This window comes from Suncus etruscus, chromosome 1 (genome assembly GCF_024139225.1).
Source record: "Suncus etruscus isolate mSunEtr1 chromosome 1, mSunEtr1.pri.cur, whole genome shotgun sequence".
NCBI lineage: Eukaryota > Metazoa > Chordata > Mammalia > Eulipotyphla > Soricidae > Suncus > Suncus etruscus.
Window position 1 is genome coordinate 180242208 of NC_064848.1, and position 24406 is coordinate 180266613.

Below are 24406 nucleotides of genomic sequence, written 5' to 3' on the forward strand. Positions count from 1 at the left end.
GGGCCTATTTTAGCCAGAAAAATTATCCACACCTTGTAATTATTATTATTACAAACCTTGTAGTGAGAACTTGGTAGTAATTATTGTTACTAAAATATCTCAGTTACAACAAAACCTGGAATTTTTATGCTACTAGCATTATGTATGTACTTCTCAGTCTGTTTTAGATTAAATTTCACATAAAAGAAAAGACACCTTAATTCCTTAATTTCCTTAAGACCCTCAGAAGTGTAAAGGATAGGAATGTCCTATCACAACTGAGCATCTCCCCTTAATGCCATTCTTATATTTGAAAAATATAATCATATATTACATATATGTTATATATGAGCCTTTCTAATGTTCTATATATCTAACAAGCTTTCTAATGTTCTCTGTAACTTAACTTTGACCTTGCCTGTATGACAACTGAAGCAACTACTCATTTCCGAGTACTTACTGTTAACAGTTATCTAAGTATAAATTAATTGCCTACCTAACTCTAGGTATTTTATCAGAACTAAGTTCAAGCTTTCTTTGAACTTCTGCATGTTCATTACCTAGGAGATTTTGATGATGGATTTAGTCTGAATCAAAATTTCAAATATGTTTTCCCTCCAGTTGTCAAGTAACAGCTATTTTGGAGGAGCTAATACTAGGTGTGGAGCAATTAAGTTCCTTCTGAAACAGAAAGAAGATTGCTTACCTGACATTAGTCAAGTTAAATATGGTTATTTTCTCTCAGCTCAAAAAAAAAAAGCAAAATAGTTTCTAGTTGAGACTGTTTTAAATCAATTTCTGGAGGATAAAATTTTATTTGGGAAAATAATTCACAAGAGAAATGTCAAGATTGAATACTAGCACTACCTTGTAATAAATATTTTTTAAAAATTGTTATGGTGGGGGCCGGGAAGGTGGCGCTAGAGATAAGGTGTCTGCCTTGTAAGCGCTACCAAGGAACGGACCGCGGTTCGATCCCCCGGCGTCCCATATGGTCCCCCCAAGCCAGGGGCGATTTCTGAGCACATAGCCAGGAGTAACCCCTGAGCGTCAAACGGGTGTGGCCCAAAAACCAAAAAAAAAAAAAAAAAAAAAAAAAATTGTTATGGTGATGGAGGGAATGATTGACTAGCAAACAGGCAAATCACATGTTGAAAATTTGTACTAACTGCCATAGAAAAGTGAAGCTTTCAAAAGTCTACATTTGTTGTTTGTTTTGCTTGTTTTCAGGAAAAATTGAGACAGTATCTTGCCAATTAGCTAGATAAACGCTCTTAATTTCTTTTTATCTTTCAAATAAGTATATACATGTCTATGTACCTCCAAAATTCAATTTTATTTTATATTTTTATCTATAGGTTAATGATAAAGGTCACATCGCATTAACAGATCCAGTATAAATTTTAAAATATTTCGTGAAAGAAATAAGCTAAAAACCTTTGCCTCAATAGTTACAGTTCAGAACTATTGTGCATTCAGTTTTTGAATGAAACTAAGATCTTCATAGCTACTGTTATTAATCTTTCCATTTATGCTACATTAGCTTTTCATGATTTGTGCTATTACACTCATTCTCCCTGATTATTCAAGCCTACATGATTTAAACTTCGTGAAATTAAAACAAACTGAAGTACTGTAATATTACCATCATCTTGCACATTTGTAAGGTGTGGATAATTTTTCTGACTAGTATAGGCCTATATTTAAATATTTCACTGCTCTTTTTGTATACATATTGAAAGATACTTTGAACTGTTTCAGAATTTGCTAATATTAATAGTAAAGTTATATTAATATCAAAATGATTCATAGGAAATCTGAAGTAAATATACAAGATCTCAAATTTTAGATTAGATAAAAAGATGTGTTGACTTATTGATGGAGCAGTAAGAATAAAATCAGACCTAAAGCTACATAAAATAAGTTATACCCTTGTTCCTTAAGGAAAAAATTTTTATAAGCATGATGAAGATTTATCTTTCAGAATGATGGCTTTGGTTGTTGTTGTTGTTGTTGTTGTTGTTGTTGTTTTTGGGTTTTGGGTCACACCAGGCGGTGCTCAGGGTTTACTCCTGGCTTTTGTTGCTCAGAAATCATTCCTGACAGGCTCAGAGGAACATAAAAGTGCCGGTATTCGAACCACCGTCCATCTTGAGTTGGCTCTTTGCTATCTTTCTGGACCCAGAATGGTGGCATTTAAAGTAAGAAAAGTGACTATGCTTTGGTTCTCTTGGTTTCACCAGTTCACCTCAAATTTGTAGCCTAAAAGATAAATGATGTATTACAGAGAATATGGTACAGCTAGAAGTAACAAGGCATTTGTCAAGAATTAAGGTTTTCTTTCCCAAGGTTTTCCTTAAAAGTAGGTAAATAATTATATTCGCAAGGTTTAGTCCCTATATCAAATATTAAGAGTGATGATAAAAGAATTCATCAAATAGCGGTTAGATATTTTCCTATAAAACTCTTATAGATTGAAATGTCTATTAAAACTGCTCTTCAAAGCCTAATTTATCCTTTGAATAAACACCTTGCGTGCTTGTTTCTATGTCTATTTGCTTGTTTTTCTGCTCTGGGAAGCTAATGTTCTCTCTGGACACATATTTCTTTTTCTCCCCTCAGATCTTTCTTAAAATGTTTCAATAAAACAAGGTAGTTTTATTGAAGATAGCTTCAAAAAATAAAATAAAACAAAATGAGGTGTCCATCAGGTCATATATGTAGTCATTAGACTCTTAATTTTTTACCTACATCATGCCTCCAAATTGGCTCTATTAATTCAATCCTAAAATATTGTTGATAGCTGCCAGTTTTTTCATCTATATTTTCACCATGATAGGATATTTTGCCCTTGACTTCTACAATTTCTATCTTCTATTACTTTTTTGAAGCATCCCATCTATCCCAGACCAATTGTATCATGACAGAGTGATTTTAGTGTATATGTCAGTCATTTTATATATATATATATATATATATATATATATTCTGATTTCTTGATGTACTTAAAAAAGAATCACCCTTTAAAAATAGCATTATTCTGGCAATATTAAGTTCTACTTAAATATGCCTCTGCATTCCTTTCTAGTAGCTTCTTGGTCTTTTTCTGGCTTACATTCTTCACCCAGAGATGTTTTAGTCTCCATTCATTTTCCATCTAAGCAGATGAACTTTTTATAATTCTTTTTTTTTTTTTTTTTTTTTTTTGTGGTTTTTGGGTCACACCCGGCAGTGCTCAGGGGTTATTCCTGGCTCCAGGCTCAGAAATTGCTCCTGGCAGGCACGGGAGGACCATATGGGACGCTGGGATTTGAACCGATGACCTCCTGCATGAAAGGCAAATGCCTTACCTCCATGCTATCTCTCCAGCCCCAACTTTTTATAATTCTTAACACACCCCACCAATTCACCATATTTTCCATTGAAATGTCAATTTTCTGATTTTCCTTAAGTTTCTCCATTTCAGTTCACTTTCTTTTTCTCTCTCACTCTTATTTATACCAGGCTAGCTTTGATACAGGCATTAAAATAAAATGTGAATTTTTTTTGTTTTCTCAGTGTTTTTTTCTATTATAGATGAGATTAAGAATTCTTCTTTTACTACTCAAATGCTCTGAGTACTGAAGATACTATGGGAAAATAATATGAAGAATTAAAAACAACTTTATTAATATTGCTAACTGTGAAAAGTATCTTCATTGTTACTCATCCCTAAATTTCCATTTTGAGAGTTTAGGGTTATGTTTTACACCCAACAATTTAATTTCTGGGAGCACCTGGCCCCCCCATTGGAGACCTCCTGATTTCTGCAAGTTTATACTGTAATTCATAGCACAATAAGATTCCATCAGCCCTTGATCTTTGAATACTAGTACCCAAAATTAGCAGTTGGTAACCCTCTCAAATAAAATATTAGATCAATAAATGTTCTTTTTCTAATGATCAATTTGTCATTCTTTTAGATTCAAATGTATTGTGAGTTAAATATACAAATACAGGTAAGTATTACTGGCAGAGCAATTGCTGTATTGTGTATACATATATATTTTTTAATTTGCTATAGACACATATATGAAATGATCAACTATATAATTTGATAATATCAAATGAGATAATTAATGTCACAATGTTCAAATTAATATAATTTTATTCAAAAATCACGTTCAGCTACCTAAATATAGTTATTTTTAAGGCCTTATGTCATTTGATTTACATAGAAATATAATAGAAATTTATTTTTCTGGATATTTTATATGTTGAGTTTAGCACAATGCAGAATTTATGAAAGAACCAGCATATAATATCCAGCATATATAAATGAGACATTATGTTTTATTTTTTCAGTATCTGAAAAATTTGTACACCTAGTTTTTATTTTTTCTAATACAAAGGAACACTATAGAGATTCCATAGAGACAATGTTTTGTATCAGAAAAGGGCATAGATTGTATTTCTTTTCCAAAATTTCAATGCTGAAGACCAATTAATTCAAAATAAAAAGTGTAGAAAGATTTGGCAGAGGATCATAAATATAAGCACCATTATATTTTGAGAAGTTCTTGGTTTTCTTTGTATGAATTAGCAACATTATAATTTTACCTATTCAATATTATTTTAAATATAAAATTATTATCAGACATTTGGGGGTCATTGGTTTCATCATATTAATTAAAATCTGTGGGAATAAAGAAATAGGCAGGAGTGTACTTGTCCAGAAACTTTCAGATCTTCAGGCATAAATTTTGAGGTATGTATATATATATTTTGACTATACCTCCCTAAAACATTTAAAAATAAAATTTTGAATTTTATTAAGTATGAACTACATAGTTACTGGAAAATGAGACATAAAGGGTCTAGAAAAGAACAATGCAGTCTGTCAATTCAGTCCTCATTTATTTTTTTTTTGTTTGTTTGTTTGTTTATATATATTCACATCCAGAATGTGAAATAGACTCACGACTTCACCATAGAATAGTAAAATGGAACTGTTGTGGAAGAGTACTAGTTAAAATGCCAAGAAGGATAAATGGCTTGAAGGAGAAAAAATGTCCTTATCTAGGAGTTGAATGGATAATCATAATAAACACCTCTATAGGAAATGTGAGGCCTAAATACAAAGTCAATAAAGTATGAATTGGAGTGATAGAAAGAGATATTTACAAATAACACAGGAGATAGCTTTATCTGTTGTCTAATTTCACAAGCAAGGGAATGAAGTCAAAAGATGAATTCCTTTTCGAATGACCCCAATATTTACTGTGCCAGGGCAGGAGGGAATAAACAAAAATACAAAAAGTACAAAAACTTGGTTATTTTATATATATATATATATATATATATATTTCACCTTCATTTATTATTGTTATTATTATTTTTATTTACCTATCTATTTTGGTCGATTTCTCTCTTTGGGTGTGATTATTGAAATTGTTGTCCCCAATTATACTTATTTTTTTCTCTTCTTTTCTTTTCTTTCGTTATGTGCTATGCCATGTTTCTTATTTCAAGACCATGGCGTGTTTTTTGTTTGTTTGTTTGTTTTTGTTTGTTTTTTATTTGTTTTGTTTTGTTCTTTGTTTGTTTTTTGTGGTGCTTAACGATATAGCCGAAGTCCTCACTGGATATTTGACACTTCTTTTGGTACTGGTGGAGTGCTTCACCTTCTTTTTCTCCTTCATCTCCCAAATCGAGGATGAGAGCCTCTAGAAGGATTCTGCCCATTTTCGGGGTATTAGACTCTTACCCCAGTTTATTAATTTTCTCTTTTTCAGGCAAAACCACGCAACTTGAACTAGCTAGTCCTGCCTCCAGTTAGAGGGGGAAATAAGGGAGGCATCAAGACCAAACAGGTGCAAGACTACTAAGTAGTAGGTTAGATACAGAGGGGACCACATATTCTAGCCGCCCTGGGGGTGAGGGAAGAGGAAATGGGAGGTAGGACAAAAACGGAGGTGTAGGGAGGACAACTTGGTGATGGGAATCCCCCCTGATTTTGTGTAAATATGTACCTAAAATATTATTGTCAACAATATGTAAGCCACTATGATCAAAATAAAAATTATATTAAAAAAAAAGCAGATACTGGCCAAAAGTATACTTCTTTTTACTCTGTTACAATAACTTTTTTCCCCAAACATAGATAATTGAATTTTAAAGTACAATGTGCTTTCTTTTTTCATTCCCCCTTTGTTTTGACTATGTCTTTAATAGGTCCAGGCAAGTTTGGGATAGTCCATATGGGTTGCCAGGAATTTAGCCTGGTTGATGCATGAAAGGCAAGTACACTGTATTTACTGTACTATATCTTCAGTCCCAAAACACAACGTGTTTTTTTCTTATAACTTTTTAAAAAACATAAGTTCTTGTATTACCTTTCTTTTAGTTAATTACTTGTATTTCATGTATCACTTTCATTTTTTTTTTTACTGACCTTGGGGTCAGTAATCTTAAATGTACCAATGGTTGTAGAATGCAGGGACTTAAGGGTGTTTTCAATGGCCTTGAGAAAATATTGAATAATAAACCATAACAGTTTTCTTAAATGAGGAAGTTTTATTAAATTTACATTCATACGAAAATCTAGGTGAGGATAATTTTTTGTAAGATGCCATCATACACATTAATTTATATGTTTTAGTGATAGCCAAGGATAACTAAAAAATACTTTGCAAACTTTTCAATTAATAAAGTATAGTTTACTAAATCAACATTAACACACATTGCTTTTTGCACCTATTTTATTGTCTGTTCATGACATTAAACTGTTGACACTCATGTTGGCTGACAGCAGATACCAAGCAGGGAAGGATCAAGGATGAACATAGCTGTTTTAGTAATAAAAATTGAGAAGGTTTTATATGAATACAAAGGACTTGAAGTGAAAGACAATCATCTGATCCTAATTAAATGTTTTAAATAACAGAGTACCTGAATATTAGTGTTCATAAGAAAACATCAATGTAAATAAGATTAACAGGTATGGAAAGATGAGATTGATATTTTCTCTTACTATTTTATCTAAAAGTTCTGCCATGGATATAGAGTCTCAGGAAAATCCTACTTGCTTTATATTTGCAACAGAACTACATACTTGATATAAGTCACTTAAATTACTCATTTTAATTTTCCTTTTAACTGTAGAGTTTTGAATAAATTCCATTTGTAATGATATATCAGAGTAGTAGAACATGTATTACAAAGAAAAAGCTAATGACATTACTGGTTTACCTAGTTAGTGGTTCTTACTAGGAAATGACAGTTCCAAGCTCTAGCTTGTAATAAGAGGGATTTTTCTCTAAAATTGGTTTTCATTATGTGAAGCAGCTATTTCTTTCCACCAGGGAACAGCATAGAGATTCTGATACTTTTTGCCCATAGTCAGAGTCTCAGCACTACGTACTATCCAGAGAACCAGGTAATTTACAGAAAATAAAAACCTATAGGGACTATATCCCTGTTGATCTTCTTCCTCTTGATTGGTATCACTCTCCAGAGAATGAAACCCCAGAGAGGAAATTCAGAATGGTTTGTAAGAAAAGGAAGTAGTTGGGGCCCGTGGGTGGCGCTAAAGGTAAGGTGTCCTGCCTTGCAAGCGCTAGCCAAGGAAGGACCTCGGTGGGATCTCCGCGTCCCATATGGTCCCCCCAAGCCCAGGGCAATTTCTGAGCACTTAGCCAGGAGTAACCCCTGAGCATCAAATGGGGGTGTGGGCCGAAAAAAAAAAAGAAAAGAAAAGAAAAGAAGTAGTTATTGATGGCACAAATATACCCTGAGAGACATTCTTCCCTAATATACTCCCCATTATACTTCCCTATATTACCTTTTTAAACATGGCCTGGGCCATGGTCCTAATCTATAAGTTCCATATTGCTCTTTTCTTGTGAAAGAAGTTGGGCTGGTAGAGCCAACCAATCAGAACCAGACATCATCTTGGGGTTCAAAGATAATGTCAGACCATCACAACTTCCTTGAAAATAGAAGTAGCCAAAGTAAATAATAATTTCAGCTAAGACTCTGAGAAGTCCAACAGAGTTTAAATTCATCATTCTTCATAGTGCAACACTTTTCAACTTGCTTTTTGTTTCTTTTTTAAATATATTTTAAGACACGGGTGATTTATAAAGATATTTCATAATTGAGTTTTAAGCAAAAAAGTTCCCAATATATAACCCATCACCATTATCAATTTCTGTTTACTAATTGTCATCTCATTGCCAGTATTAATTATACATATATTATAGAGGTATTGATATAAAAGGTAATACATCACAATATACCAGATACACACCTGTAAAGCATTCCCTTTAATTTGTAGCTTAATATTAGGCCTACATATAAGCTAAATAAATATGTTTAACTCAAATTATTGATATACAATTTTCAATATACAATTGTAATTTACATAAATTTCAAAGTGATGAAATGGAGGATTGTATCAGAAATTATAAAATAATATAAAAAGAAATATTAGCCAAAAATATCTTAGGAGTTTCCTGTAAGATAATATTTAGGGATTCCTGGAGCTGACACCAGTAATGCTCAGTCAATTAGGAATGATTTGATGTTTTGCCATGGAACTGGATATCAGAGCTACAGCCAACAGAGCTTTGGTTCATATAAATATACATATAGTAAAGTTTGAGAGATTCCTGGTATCTAACTCAAGTCCTTTCATATATTCTATGCAGTCCTGACCATTGATTTAACTCCCCAGCTCTGCAGCAAAAATTTAAATCCTACAGAAGTAGGTGAGTTAATTGAAAAATAGTTCAAATAAGCTCTTTTTATTCCTACCAAATGAATAAAAGCATTGTATGATCAAAATACCAATAGGGGACAGAGAGATAGTACAGAGTTTTAGAGGCTTGAATGTAACTGACTCTGGATTACCCCTTGGTATTACCATCACTACAGTGAGGATCTCTGAACAAAAGGCCTGAGAACTCTAAAATAAAATCAATTAAAAATAACAAAAGAATAAATTGTGAAAAGTTTCACACAGAAACAATGTATTTAAAAAACAACTGAATTAAAAATATAGTAGAGGAGCTCAATAGTAAATGGGGAGAACTGGCTTGATCAGTTTGCTAGAACATGTAGCAGCAGAAAACAACAAAACAGAATTTTATATAACTGAAAAATATAAAGATAATATAATATCCTATTGAGAAACATACATTAAATATAATAATATCAGCATATGATATGTGTACCAGAAGGATTTAAAAGAGATAAAAACTTATTTGAAGAAATAATAGCAGAATTTTTCTAAGTAAAGGTTGCTACACATTCAAATTTAAAAAAAAATTTATATTAATAGAAGAATGAAGAAATATCCTAAAGGCTTTGTACTCTAACTAGAAAACCCTGTGTTTGATATTTAGTAGTGCATAGTTTCCTGAGCATAACAAGAGTGGCCACCAAAAACCAAGCCAGGTGTAGAAGAATAATAACAGCCTAAAAACATACCTTAAAATATAATATCATTAAAGTTGTACAAAAGAACTTTTTCTGTATACAGAAAAGTCAGCTGCAAGTCAAGTGCAATTTAAAAGTCAAAGTTTTGAAGACAATTCTACTAGCAATTAGCTACAAAATGTAGGTGTATATATATATATATGAGAAAAACTTCCTTCAAATTTCTAATAATATATAAGGGTGGACATTACATAATGATTAAGAATTTAAACAAGAAATATTATACTTATTAATGCATATCCATCAAACAATAGGTCAGAACTGTGATGAATAAATTAACAAAGCTAAAAATTAAAGGAACAATATGAAAATGGCAGGGGATTTTAATACTCCTTTTATATCCTTAGACAAATCAATTAAACTTCAAATAAATAAGGGAACAATAGCTTTAAATGATGGACTAGACCAGATGGACTTAATAAATGTTTATAGAACATTTCATTCAAAACGGCTGAATTTACATTTTATTTCAAGTGCACATGGGACATTTTCAAGGATACACCATATGCTGGGACAAAAACAATTGTCAACAAGAAGATTAAAATAATGCTAAGTATATTTTAAATTACAGTATTATAAAAGTAGAAATGAATCATAGAGGAGAAAGTTGAAAAACATTAAGTACTTGGAGACTAAGAACTTGATTTTTTGCAATTTTTTTATTTTAAAGCATTGTGATTTACAAAGTTAATCAACAAGTTTTAGACATACAATATTTCAGCACCAACCCAACTACCAGTGTCAACATCCAACTACCAATGTTCCCAGAGTATAACCCATGCCACCACCCCCCACCCCAGCCTACAATCAGAACAGGCACCATTTTTAAATTTGGTTGCTCAAGTTTGGGCCTCATAATTTTATTGTTGTTTATTCTTGGCTTGGCTATTTATTTATGTCCATTCTTCACTCCATCAGTGCACTTGAGTTCCTTTGGGACCCTGTCTCATTATTACATTGTCTTTCTCCTCCTCTTAAAGACCAATATATGACCAAAAAGCACATAAAACATTCTCCTAATCTCTTATCATTAAGGAATTCCAAATCAAGATGACAATAAAATATCATTTAACACCAGTTGAAATGGCATATATCAGAAAAATTGGAAGAATCTGTGTTATGATTAAAAAGAAACTCTCATTCACTGCTGGAGAAAATGTCTGGTAATGTCTGGTATATATATATATATATTAAGCAGTTCATATATATATGTATATATATATAAAGCATTTCAATTCTGAGTTTACTGGGAACCCCCTGACTGTTTTTCATAGAGGTTTAACCAGACATTTTCTCCATATATATACATATATATGATACAGCAATTCTACTTTTGTGTATCTATCTCCAGATAAAAATATAATTCAAAAGAATATATGCACACCACTATGCATCACTTAACTCAGTAAAATAGTAAAAAAGTTAAAATCAACAAAGATGACTGACAACAAATGAGTGGATCATGTAGTTGTGGTACATATATACAATGAAATACTACATTGTTCTAAGGAATGAAGCAGTCATGCAATTCACTACAGTATGGATAGAACTGGAAGATATGTTAAACAAAGCTAGAAGAAGAAAAAACACAGGATGATATCACTTATATTTGGTATTTAGAATAAGTGCATAAAGAAATGCAATGGTTTAAATAGGGGTTGTGTAGAACACTCATTGCCCCAGAATATAATAGAAGAACAAGTTGCTTTTTAAAAATATTTCTGGTTTTGGTCCGCAATCAGTGGTACTCGATGATGACTCCTGACTCTGTACTAAGGAATCAATCCTGGCATTTCTCTAGGGACCATAAGGAGTACCAGAAACTGAAATTGGATACTTTATGTTCAAGGTAAATTTCTTACTACTGTACTGTATCTCAATCCCTACCAACTTGTTTAATAATAAACACAAAGCAAAGCACAGATTAGACACAGATGAAAAACATTTATAGAGACAGATAAAAACAAAGATAAAAATTATGTCACAGTATCGATTTCAATAAAAGTAGTATTTAAAGTGAAATAGAAAAACAGGCATTCCTATACAAAGAAAACTATAAAACTCTGATCCAAGAAATAAGAGAGGACACGCGGAAATGGAAGCACATATCCTGCTCATGGATTGGCAGGATTAACATCATTAAAATGGCAATATTCCCCAAAGCATTGTACAGATTTATTGTGATGCCTCTAAAGATACCCATGACATTCTTCAAAGAAGTGGATCAGGCACTTTTGAAATTCGTATGGAACAATAAACACCATAGAAAAGCTAAAGCAATCATTGGGAAAAAAAATATGGGAGGAATTACTTTCCCCAACTTTATACTGTACTGCAAAGCAATAGTCATCAAAACAGCATGGTATTGGAATAAAGACAGGCCCTTAGATCAGTGGAATAGGCTTGAATACTCAGAGAATGTTCCAAAGATATACAATCACCTAATTTTTGATAAAGGAGCAAGAAATCCTAAATGGAGCAAAGAAAGCCTCTTCAACAAGTGGTGCTGGAACAACTGGCTAGTCACTTGCAAAAAAATGAACTTAGACCCCAGCTAACATCATGTATGAAGGTTAAATCCAAATGGATAAAAGACCTCGATATTAGACCCGAAACCATAAGATATATAGAACAACACATAGGTAAAACACTCCAGGACATTGAGACTAAAGGCATCTTCAAAGAGGAAACTGCACTCTCCAAGCAAGTGAAAGCAGAGATTAACAGATAGGAATATTATTAAACTGAGAAGCTTCTGCACCTCAAAAGAAATAGCGCCCAAGGATACAAGAGCCCCCAACTGAGTGGGAGAAACTATTCACCCAATACCCATCAGACAAGGGGCTAATCTCCAAAATATACAAGGCGGGCCAGGAGAGATAGCACAGCGGCGTTTGCTTGCAAGCAGCCGATCCAGGACCAAAGGTGGTTGGTTTGAATCCCAGTGTCCCATATGGTCCCCTGTGCCTGCCAGGAGCTATTTCTGAGCAGACAGCCAGGAGTAACCCCTGAGCATCGCCGGGTGCGGCCCCAAAACAAACAAAAACAAACAAACAAACAAAACCAAAATATACAAGGCACTGACAGAAATTTACAAGAAAAAAACATCTAATCCCATCAAAAAATGGGGAGAAGTGGACAGACACTTTGACAAAGAAAAAATACAAATGGCCAAAAGACACATGAAAAAATACTCCACATCACTAATCATCAGGGAGATGCAAATCAAAACAACTATGAGGTACCACCTCACACCCCAGAGATTGGCACACATCACAAAGAATGAGAACAAGCAGTGTTGGCAGGGATGTGGAGAGAAAGGAACTCTTATCCCACTGCTGGTGGGAATGCCGTCTAGCTCAACCTTTATGAAAAGCGATATGGAGATTCCTCCAAAAACTGGAAATCGAGCTCCCATACGACCCAGCTATACCACTCCTAGGAATATACCCTAAGAACACAAAAATACAATACAAAAATCCCTTCCTTACACCTATATTCATTTCAGCACTATTTACCATAGCAAGACTCTGGAAACAGCCAAGGTACCCTTCAACAGATGAATAGCTAAATAAACTGTGGTACATATACACAATGGAATATTATGCAGCTGTCAGTAGAGATGAAGTCATGAAATTTTCCTATACATGGGGATGTACATGGAATCTATTATTGTGAGTAAAATAAGTCAAAGAGAGAGAAAGACACAGAATGGTCTCACTCATCTATGGGTTTTAAGAAAAATGAAAGATATTCTTGCAATAACAACTTTCAGACACAAAAGGAGAAGAGCTGGAAGTAACAGCAGCTCACCTCATGAAGCTCACCACAAACAGGGATGAGTTTAGTTAGAGAAATAACTACATTTTGAACTGTCCTAATAATGAGAATGTACGAGGGAAATAGAAAGCCTGTCTAGAGTATAGGCAGGGGTTGGGTGGGGAGCAGGGAGACTTGGGACATTGGTGATGGGAATGTTGCACTGGTGATTGGTGATGTTCTTTACATAACTGAAACCCAAACACAATCATGTATGTAATAAATTTGTTTAAATAAAAAAATTTAAAAAAAATGAGCTGGAATTCAGGGCTTGAACTGTGAATAATAATAAGGGGATTAAATGTTCCCAATCATTATGTAGTCCTAGCAACCATAATTTTTATATATACAGCCTAATAATAAAGATATTATATATGCTATCTATACATAATAAAAAAGGAAAATAAAAGGCATTCTTGCAATAATACTGTCAGACACAAAAGAGAAAAGAGCTGGAAGTTATAGCTCATCTCATGAAGCTCCCCACAAACATGGATGAGTTTATTTAGAGAAATAACTACATTTTGAACTGTCCTAATAATGAGAATGTACGAGGGAAATAGAAAGTCTGTCTAGAATACAGGCGGGGTTGGGTGGGGAGGAGGGAGATTTGGGACATTGGTGGTGGGAATATTGCACTGGTGATGGGTGGTGTTCTTTACATGACTGAAACCCATACACAATCATGTATGTAATAAAGTTGTTTAAATAAAAAAGAAAAGAAAATACAGCAATAAAAGCATTTCAAAGTCAAAAAAAAAAAAGAACCTAAAGTCTCAAACACTTAACTATTATCTACTACTTGACAAGTGAATAACAAGGTTAAAAATTACTAGATTGATAAAGAGCAAAAAAAATGAAATGTTTGGGTATGGAGAGATAGCAAATTTGTATGGCGTTGGCCTTGCATGCAGCCAATTCAGGAAGGACAGTGGTTCAAATCCCAGCATCCCATATGGTCCCCATGCCTGCTAAGGGCAATTTCTGAGCACAGAACCAGGAACTCGAGCGCCGCTGGGTGTGACCCAAAAACCAAAACCAAAACCAAAAACAAAAATTAAATGGTAAACAGAAAACATTAAAGAGAACAATGAAATAGAATTTTTCTCTTTAAAATCATCTTACCATTTTTATCTATTCGTTAGAATTTCCTCTTTTCTTTATGAATACAGCTAAAGTGTAAGATGAGACTAGTGTGATAACTATGTCAATAAAATTAACTTTCTATTTTATAACCTTAATAAATATGTAACCTACTAAGATAGAATCAAGAATAAATAGAAATAAAATAGACTAAAGAGACTAATTATATGCATGGAAATTGAAACAATAAGAAGAAATGTACTTAAACACAATGTGGGAGCATATGATTTACTAGTGAATTTGCCAAACCTGTTAAGAAGAGGAGCTAGAGAAAGTATATCCTGTATATGAAATAAGGCACTTGTCTTGCACATGGAAATGCCAATTCAGTCCCCAGAACTACATATGATTCCATGAGTATCAGAGGAGTGATTCCTGAGGACAGAGACAGGAATAATTCTTGAACATGTCTGGTCATGGCACAACACCTCCCCAAACAAAACAAAACAAAAAGACAATAAAATCGCAAACTCCTAAATAAGATGCATGCTAACTCTTCTCAAAGTCTTCAAAATAAGGAAACAAGAATACTTGCTGACAGATTATATAAAGCCAATATTATACTAATTCCAAAGCATGAGAAAGTTACTAGAATCAACAAAATCAAAGGAGCAAAGCAAGATAACCATATCCTAAATTTCCCAAAGAACAAAAATATTCTCAAAAAAAACATTAGCAAATTCAACAGTACATTGAAAGAATCAACCCTATGAACTAATAGCATTTATTTATGAGATGCAAGGATAGACATATGTTTATATATATATTCATGTAATATGCTACAGAACAACAAAATAATAAAGATTATTTGATAATATGAGAAGTTACAAGGAAGGCATTTGAAAAATTTTGGTTTATTATAACCAATAAAAATACCATTTTAAGATAAGTTCTCACCAAAAGAGGGATATTAAATTCCAACTCAGCACAATAAAGATCTTACATTGCACTGCTATGGCTAATACACAGAATATTTAAAATTATAAAGCTGTTGTTTAAAATTATTTATTTAAATTAGTGTTAAAAGTTTTGTCAAGAGAATTTAGACAATAAATAAAAGATATCTTGAAACAGCGCAGTATGATAAATATATAAAAAACCTTATAAACAAAAAAGGAACCATCATGCATCACAAAACACATAACAAACATTAGTAAGTAAAACTGAATGTTAGTGGAATAAGTAGAGAAAATAAGAATAAATGGAATATAATAAAAAACTTCAAAACATATCCTGATAATATATACAAATCCATAAATTATGAACTGAAAACATAAAATGCATAAAGGAATAAATGGTCTTGGGATTATTTGTCAACTGCATGCTAAAGAATTAATTAATTAATTAATTAATTCAATACCCAGAAACAAAATTGGAAGAGATAGTGTACAGAGAATGTAGGGCATTTTACTTTTCTTGGTAGTCCCATTTTTAAAAAATAGATTTTATATTAACACATAAATTTATGATATCCTTACATGAAATATATATAATAATTTTATTTACATATTTTAAGTGACATTATTGAAATGTTCAGTTTTGTCTAGCAGTTCTAAACTAATTCACTTTAGGGCAAGGTTTGAAAAATGTCCTGAGAGTTGAGGCCACATAACCTCCAGAAATGGTACTTTCATATATGTGCTGTCTTGAAGTTTGTGCTGAATGATTGACATGTTGGCACTCTTACAAGCCTTCAAATGCTCTCCCTGTGCTAAGATTTAATTATTTGGCCATTTTGACATTAACTTGCTGGGGGCCAAAAGCATCATTGGCTCCCTTTATACTGAAATTGAAGTCTTATTTTCGTAGTTTCTTGTCCACATTTTACTTTTTCATATGTGAATTCAATTAGCTGTCTGTCAAAGTATCTTGCAGAATGACATATAGCATCAATCACTCTATTAGTCTTGCTTTATATGTTTTGTTGATTTTTTTTTCCGGGCCTGGAGCAATAGCATAGTGGGTAGGGCATTTGCCTTGCATGACGAGGACCCAGGTTCGATTCCCAGCATTCCATATGGTTCCCTGTGCCTGCCTGAAGTATTTTCTGAGCGCAGAGTCAGGTCTACCACTGAGTGCCTCCGAGTGTGGCCTCAAAGCAAAACAAAAATATTGTTTGTATCTTAAAGACAGTTCTATTTTCTGTTTTGTTTTAGTTTTTATTTATCTAACTCTCACTTGAAACTATTGCAAGTTTTCTTTTTCTCTTTTTTTATTTCCTTTCTTGAGATTTTCAAAACTACTCAGGGCCTGCTTTTCTTTGATTTATCACTTTGTAGTTACTCAAAAATCCTAGTGAGGCATACCTCTGCCCTCCAATTATACAATACCAGCGTTTTCACATCTCAGACTATAAACTTATAAACAAAAGTTTCCAATATCCTGATTCAGAGTGTTGTAGAAAGCACAGAAAATGGGCCTTAATGTTTTGATCTTTGAGGATGCCAAAAACTATCCATCTCATCCTATTTTCAGGAGTTTGGAACTTACTAAAAATTGCTCTATGGTATCTCATTTTGTTTTATGAAAGGCAACTCATTTTATTAGAAAGAACATGTAATTTAGAATCAGAGGGTCTGATTTAAAAGACTGCCTAACAGAACTCTGATTTAAGCAATTTGTTCTCTCTAAAATGTTAAATTTGAACATGAAGAGCTACCACAGCAGGTTAAGGTGCTTATCTTACCCATGCCCTAGCCAAATTCATTTCTCAGCACCTTATGTGGTTCTTTAAATCCCACTAGGAATGATCACTGTGTACACAGCCATGCTTAAGAATAAACAATGCCAATTCCCAAAACTTAATAAATAACACAATGCTGAATTTTATAGCTTTAATACATATGTCATTGATTTCAAACTGTTCTTCATGTGATATTGGTGGAGGGAAATTTGCTTTTTGGTAGTGGATGTTTTGGTAGATCTTTGCAGGCATGAAATTATCACAACCTATCATGTAAATCATGATTTTTCAGTAGAAATAAAGTGAAATAAATAGAAGTAAATTTATTTCTGAAGGCTACTGTGAGGATGAACTGAGATATTGGTTAATAACATATCATATATATCATGTTCAGTGATACATAGAAATGACATCAATAGACTTAATGTTCTGAGACAAAATAAAAATTACAAACTTCTATTACTGATTAAGACAACCCATGAGACCAGAAAAATAGTAGAATAGAAGGTTCTTGTTTTGCATGCAGCCTACCTGGGATTGATAATCAGAATCACATATCATTTCAGAACCCCTTCCAGGGGTGACTGATGAGTAGAACCAGGAGTAAGCCATGAGCAATGCCAGATAAATCCCCCATTTTTATAAAATACCTTGGATGAGGAACAACTATTAGTAACATATTTTCATTAGCCATTTTATATCCTGTTACTATAATATTAACTACTTTATAAATTTCATCATAAAGAATTTTCACAGAATTTATCAAAAATTCTCTAAAGATCCTCTATTTAATACTACAGAAAATCCCAAATATTTTAAGCATGATTAGTAATATAGAAACCTATGGTTTTAGTCTTTAATTTTCCATAGAAGAAATTAAGTGAAACTGACAAAGTAACATACCATTTGTAGAAACATCAATTTCCTATGATCTCTAGTGTGAAACACTTCATTAAAAAGTATTAAAATAATTAGTAGGAGCAAAATTAATGGAACTACTCAAAATTTAGTGGTAAAAAAGTGTGATTGCCAATTGTTTCTTGGCTGAAAATGACTAACAGTGTAAAATGACAGTATACACTTTTTTCTTAGCTCCGCTATAATTTTTGGTGAAATGCATGACTACTCATTATTAAATGTTCTTTTATTTTATTGTTTTAGAGCACTATAGTAATCAGTTTTCACTGTAATGAGAAAAGCTACTAATCAATAATTAGATACCTGCAAAGAAAGCTAGCAGCCTAAAATATAGCTTCTATGAATTTGAACATTAGCACCCAGAGGGAAATATTATATTATTGAAAGATGCTTATAATGGCACAGCAAAGGTAAGATGTATTTTTATTTTATTGTTTTATTTATTTAATATCAATCTACTTCTGTTTCCAAGTTCATTGAACTGATTCAGTTTAGCATACAAAAAGTGTATGTAAGTGATATAGAAAATCTCTTCCAATTATTTGTAAAAGCATTTGGTGATGACACTATGCATTTATTATAATTCAGAAGAAAATAAATTTATAAAATTGATCTAGTATCTTTTTTTATTGAAGGGACAAAAATTTTAATAATGAATTTTATATGATTAAATAATGAATAATGAATCTTATATGATTAAAATTTAGTTTATTTTTCACTTGAGCATTTGTATTTTCCCTAATATATATATCCCATATATGAGAGGTACCATTCTGACTCTTCCTCTCCTAACTTCATACAGCTTACCCATATAGCAGCAAATCACATGGTTTATCTTTTATTATTGCCGAGTTGTATTCCATTGTGTATATGCACCATAATTTTCATATCCATTTTCCTGTTGTTCGACATTAGAGTTGCTTCCAGATTTTGGCCATTGTGAATAATTCTACAATTAACATAGGGATAATGATGTCTTTCTTTTCTTTTCCTCTTCTGTTTTTCTTCTTTGAGAGGGGTATGCCCATTGGCACGTAGGGGCTTCAGGGTCTGCACTCAGAAATGACTCTTGGCAGATAGGGGGATCATATAGGAAGCAGGGGAACAAACCTGAGTCAATCGCACACAAGGAAAATGCACACCGTGCTATGCTACAGTTCCGGCCCCTAGATTGCCTTCTTTCTTTCCTTCCTTCCTTCCTTCCTTCCTTCCTTCCTTCCTTCCTTCCTTCCTTCCTTCCTTCCTTCCTTCCTTCCTTCCTTCTTCCTTCCTTCCTTCCTTCCCTCCCTCCTTCCTTCCTTCCTTCCTTCCTTTCTTCCTTTCTTCTTCCTTCCTTCCTTCCTTCCTCTTTCTCTTTCTTCTTTCTTTCCTTCCTTCCTTCTTTCTTTCTTTCCTTCTCTCTTTCTTTCTTTCTTTCTTTCTTTCTTTCTTTCTTTCTTTCTTTCTTTCTTTCTTTCTTTCTTTCTTTCTTTCTTTCTTTCTTTCTTTCTTTCTTTCTTTCTTTCTTTCTTTCTTTCTTTCTTTCTTTCTCTCTCTCTCTCTCTTTCTTTCTTTCTTTCTTTCTTTCTTTCTTTCTTTCTCATTCTTCTTTCTTTCTTCCATCTTTCTTTCTTCTTTCTTTCTTCCATTTTTCTTTCTCTTCTTCCTTCCTTCCTTCCTTCTTTCTTTCTTTCTCTTTCTTTCTTGCTTTCTCTTTCTTTCCTTCACTCTCTTTCTCTCTTTTTTCTTTCTTTCTTTCTTTCTTTCTTTCTTTCTTTCTTTCTTTCTTTCTTTCTTTCTTTCTTTCTTTCTTTCTTTCTTTCTTTCTTTCTTTCTTTCTTTCTTTCTTTCTTTCTTTCTTTCTTTCTTTCTTTCTTTCTTTCTTTCTTTTTCTTTCTTTCTTTCTTTCTGTAAAACCTAGCAGTGCTCAACGGTCACTCCTGGCTCTATGCTCCGAAATCTCTCTTGGCAGGCTCGGGGACCATATGGGATGCAGGGATTCGAACCACAGTCCTTTTGCATGCAAGGCAAATATCCTACCTCCATGTTATCTCTTTGATCCCATAGATGCTTTTCTTAATAGAGATTTGGGGGCCCTTGGCATTGGTGCCAAAGAAAGTTCATTTTTGGGGTCAGACTTAATTATTTTTATTTAATTATTCACATTAGTTTTCAAAAAGTTTGGACCAGTTGACATGGCTTTCCTTATTTTCCCTGTAGTGCATTTAGGGGACTGGTGTTTTTGTTTGTTTGTTTTTGGTTCTTTTTTCTTTTTGCTGTGGAGCCACACCCAGTGGCAATCAGGGGTTACTTTCTGGCTCTGCACTTAGAAATCACTCATTGCAGGTTCTGGGTGATCATATGGGATGCTGTGAGCCAAATGCAGGTTATCCATATGCAACACAAATGTCCTTCCCAATGTTCTTTGTGATGTGTATCTCTCTAACAGGTGTGATATTTTATCTCATATTGCATTTGTTTGATGATATCTTCTTGATTCTTATTTACTTGATCAGTGATGCACAATATTTTTATATACCTTTTCCCATCTGTTCCTGTAATTTGATGAAATTTCTCATCATCAATTCCCTCCAAATTTTGATGGGGTTATTTGTCTATTTTTCTTTTAAAGCACTCTACAGTGCTTTATAAATCTTGAAAATCATCCCTATGTCAGATGTGTTTTGAGAAAATATTTGTTCTGGAATCAATCCAGCTATGCTTACAGCTAAATCCTGGCTCTCCAGTGCCTGGGATCAAATCTGGAATAGCCAAATTAAAGGCAACATAAAATTCACCTTTCCAAAAATCTAAAAATATCCTACCTGCTCTGATATCTCTCCAGTTCCACACCCACATATTTTAGGTTTTTTAGGACACCTGGTGGCACTCAGGTTTTACTCCTGGCTCTGTGCTCAGAAATTACTCACAGCAAACTCGGGTTACCATAGGGATTCTGGAATAGAACCTGAGTTGTTGCATGCAAGTCAAATGCCCTAGCCACTGTGGTTTTGCTCTAGCCCCTCTACCTCCTATATTAAAACAAAGAAAAGACATATTATCCTCCTTAAGATTTGTCTACACTTCAATCTGATCTGTGTAATCTCTTTCTATTACTTCATTGTGCCTTTTCTGCCTAAGAGATCTGCATTTCAACATGAAATTTATATTCTCAACTTCTCCCATTTGCAAAATCACATGTTTTTTTCTGGACCATATAGCTATCTCTTCTTCATCCTCTCATAAATTTCCCTGAAAACTGATTTCCAATATTTTCCCTCTATAGAAGCCCATCTCTCTCTTGCATATATATGCATTGCTTTCTTTCTCTCCTTTCACCTTTATATAAATTTATTAAAATAAAAACTGTTTCCTTAAAAAAATTTAATTTTGAATATAAAATATAAGAAAAATAATTTTATTATGTCAATATGTTTTATTCTCTTATATTATTAAACTTACTCTAGACATTTATTTATACATTTATATTGGATATCAGTTATTTACCTAGTTAGATATTTGGTTACCTGATCACCAGTAGGATTGTTTTCTAAGTGCATATCCTAAATGCAAAACTGAAAACCACTAGGTATAAAATAAAACAAAAGTAAATATCGGGTTGAAAAAGATTCTCTTAGCAGAAGTATAATTAATAAAAAAAATTTTATCAGCAAGAAAGACTGTTATTGCTAGAATCTTCTTCTTTTAGAAGGAACAAATAGTATCACTATACTAACATAGAAATACACTTATTGAGTAGTGAACAGCTTTGTATTTTTATGGTAAACTACACTGAGCAGATCTTGAGAAAATGTTCTATTTTTTGAAGTCTGCATCATGATTCAGCTTTCTCCAGAGTTCAAAACTTTCCTTTTTTTTTTTTTTTTTTTTTTTTTTTGGTTTTTTGGGCCACACCCGGTAACGCTCAGGGGTTACTCCTGGCTATGCGCTCAGAAGTTGCTCCTGGCTCCGGGGACCATATGGGACACCGGGGGATCGAACCGCGGTCCGTCCAAGGCTAGCGCAGGCAAGGCAGGCACCTTACCTTTAGCGCCACCACCCGGCCCCCTCAAAACTTTCCTAATAGATAATGATTATACAGTTATATACTAGACCAATTTTTCTTAGTCTTATCTCTGACCATGATCCTTTTTTCCTGCCTGCAGTGCCTCAATCCTAGTTGGATATATAATCTCATACTATCCCCACTCCTTGTTGGAATGATTTTTATCTGTAGCTTCACTGAAATGTAATGGGAACTCCTAGTTGAAAATGCTGTGGTAGATGAACAGGCACTGAGGGTAGAAATAGTGATTTCCAGTAGATGCTGAACAAACTCAGACACCACATATCTCCCAAGATATACTAAGACAAAATGGAGGGTAGCTGGGGAGATAGTACAGTAGGTACGGTGCTTATTTCGCATGAAACCAAACTGTATTCATTTCCAAATACCCCATATGGTCCCCCAAGCTCTTCCAGGAGTGATTCCTGAACACAGAACCCAGATTAAACCCCAAGTACTTCCTGATGTGTACTTCCTCCAAAAAATGTTGGGGTTGAATGGGTAAATGTGACTACACAAAACAGAGGAGTTATTTTCTCAAAATTTAGCATCTCATTGGGTATTGAGTTGTGAGCAAAATTTTCTTTACAACTAATATATTGAGCATGAGGCTTACATCTTGCCTTTTGTTAACATGGTGTAACAAATTGGTTGACTTGTGTATAATGAAGCATTCTTGCACCTGAAATAAATCACACTTGATCAAGGCTAATATTTATTATAAATGCAGTTTTATGGGCTAAGGATATAGTGTCATGTTGATATATCGCCTAATATAGAGGCCAACCAGGGTCTGTCCTCAACACTGCTTGTGTCCCACTTGGCAGAACAAAAGTGATACCTGAGCACAGAGCACAGAGTAATCCATGAGCACAGATAGAGGTACCTCCTAAAACAAAAAGAAAAGCAAATTAGTTTCTTAATCATTTATTATAAAATGACAGTAATAGTCGATCATATACAAACCAGTTTTTCTTGTCCTTCGTGGTCATCATGAATCCAAATTAGGGTTTTGGCATACCACAGGGGAAGTAGAATTCAAGGTAAGTTTTAGAGAGAATCGAGCACAAAATAAATCATAGATGAAAAGCCAAGAGCCCAGAGAGTTTAGATATGTTTTGTATGTATGAAAAGCATTATTATCAAGAACTTAGAGAAAGTGTAGGAAGCTATTTGGCTCTGGGATATCAGAAGTAAAAGCAGGGCTGGAGTAAATAAGTAATATGTTCAAAAGTGTAAAATTCCAAGAAGGGTAAAGTGAAGTCAAGAATTAAACATTACAGAAGTAAAGACCTGCTTTTGTCTTTTCCCCATTCAATCTCATTTCTAGATAGCAATACAAACATTTATGGATTATATCAAATCACTCTGGTGGGTTTTTGAATCCACCAATTGCTCTCATAGTTTTAATTTTTCCCTGACACATAAATGCATAACTTCAGTTCCTTATAAAGTTATCTTCATAGGTTCCATAAAAGAGTAAAGCCAAATAGCACTTGAAAATTGCTTAGCAGTATGTCTCTGATCATGTTGTTAAGTAAGTCCTGTGTTATCTCTGTATTCTGCTTTATTTATCTTTTCTATCTTAATCAACATTTGAATAAATAATACAGAATTAATACTTGTCATGATACTACATATCATATCTCAGAACTTATTTTTCTTAGGTATTAACCTATATATTTTTGAAAAAATGCTGAAAGTTTTTATTGTTTCAAAGCTTAATATAATTTTAATGATTATTTTTTAAGAATAACAAAATTATGGCAATGTTTTTATAAATTGGGGTCTCAGATATTTCTCTTAAAATCATTAAAAATGAAAAAATGTAGTTTACAAGTAGAATATACTAAATATAAGAATAAAGTGTTGAAGCTAAAAACTAAACTGTTAGTACTTACCTGGCAGGGAAGATACCATGATCATGAAGGTAGTTTTTCCAGGGTGAGGCTCACCCATTGCGATTTCCACAAATGTGAGAAACTCGACTGCATAATTTGTGGTAGTGGGGGACTGCATTCGCTCTCTCCCCTGGAATAAAAAAAGAAAAAAATCTAAAATTTTATAAAAATATATCAAAATTTTAGACAAAATTAAAAAAGTTAAATAAGATAAACTAGGAGTCACATCTTCTGGAATCACACATGATTCTAATCTTAGGACAGAATGTTTTATACTTAAGTAACCTCTTGGATGATCTACAGAGTAGTTGTTGAAATGAAACTTCTCAAGTCAAAAACCATTGCAAATAGAAAATGACTATTTTAGTGTTGATTCTATCGTGTCTGTGTCTCCTATGGTGTGATACTAGGATGTCAGTGAACACCCAGTTGTGATAC

At 33.3% G+C, this 24406-nt stretch overlaps 1 pseudogene; it reads left to right on the plus strand.

Annotated features, from left to right (window-relative positions):
* The first annotated feature begins 23960 nt into the window (after positions 1 to 23960).
* LOC126033083 (uncharacterized) lies at positions 23961 to 24101 on the plus strand (annotated as a pseudogene).
* Positions 24102 to 24406: the final 305 nt, after the last annotated feature.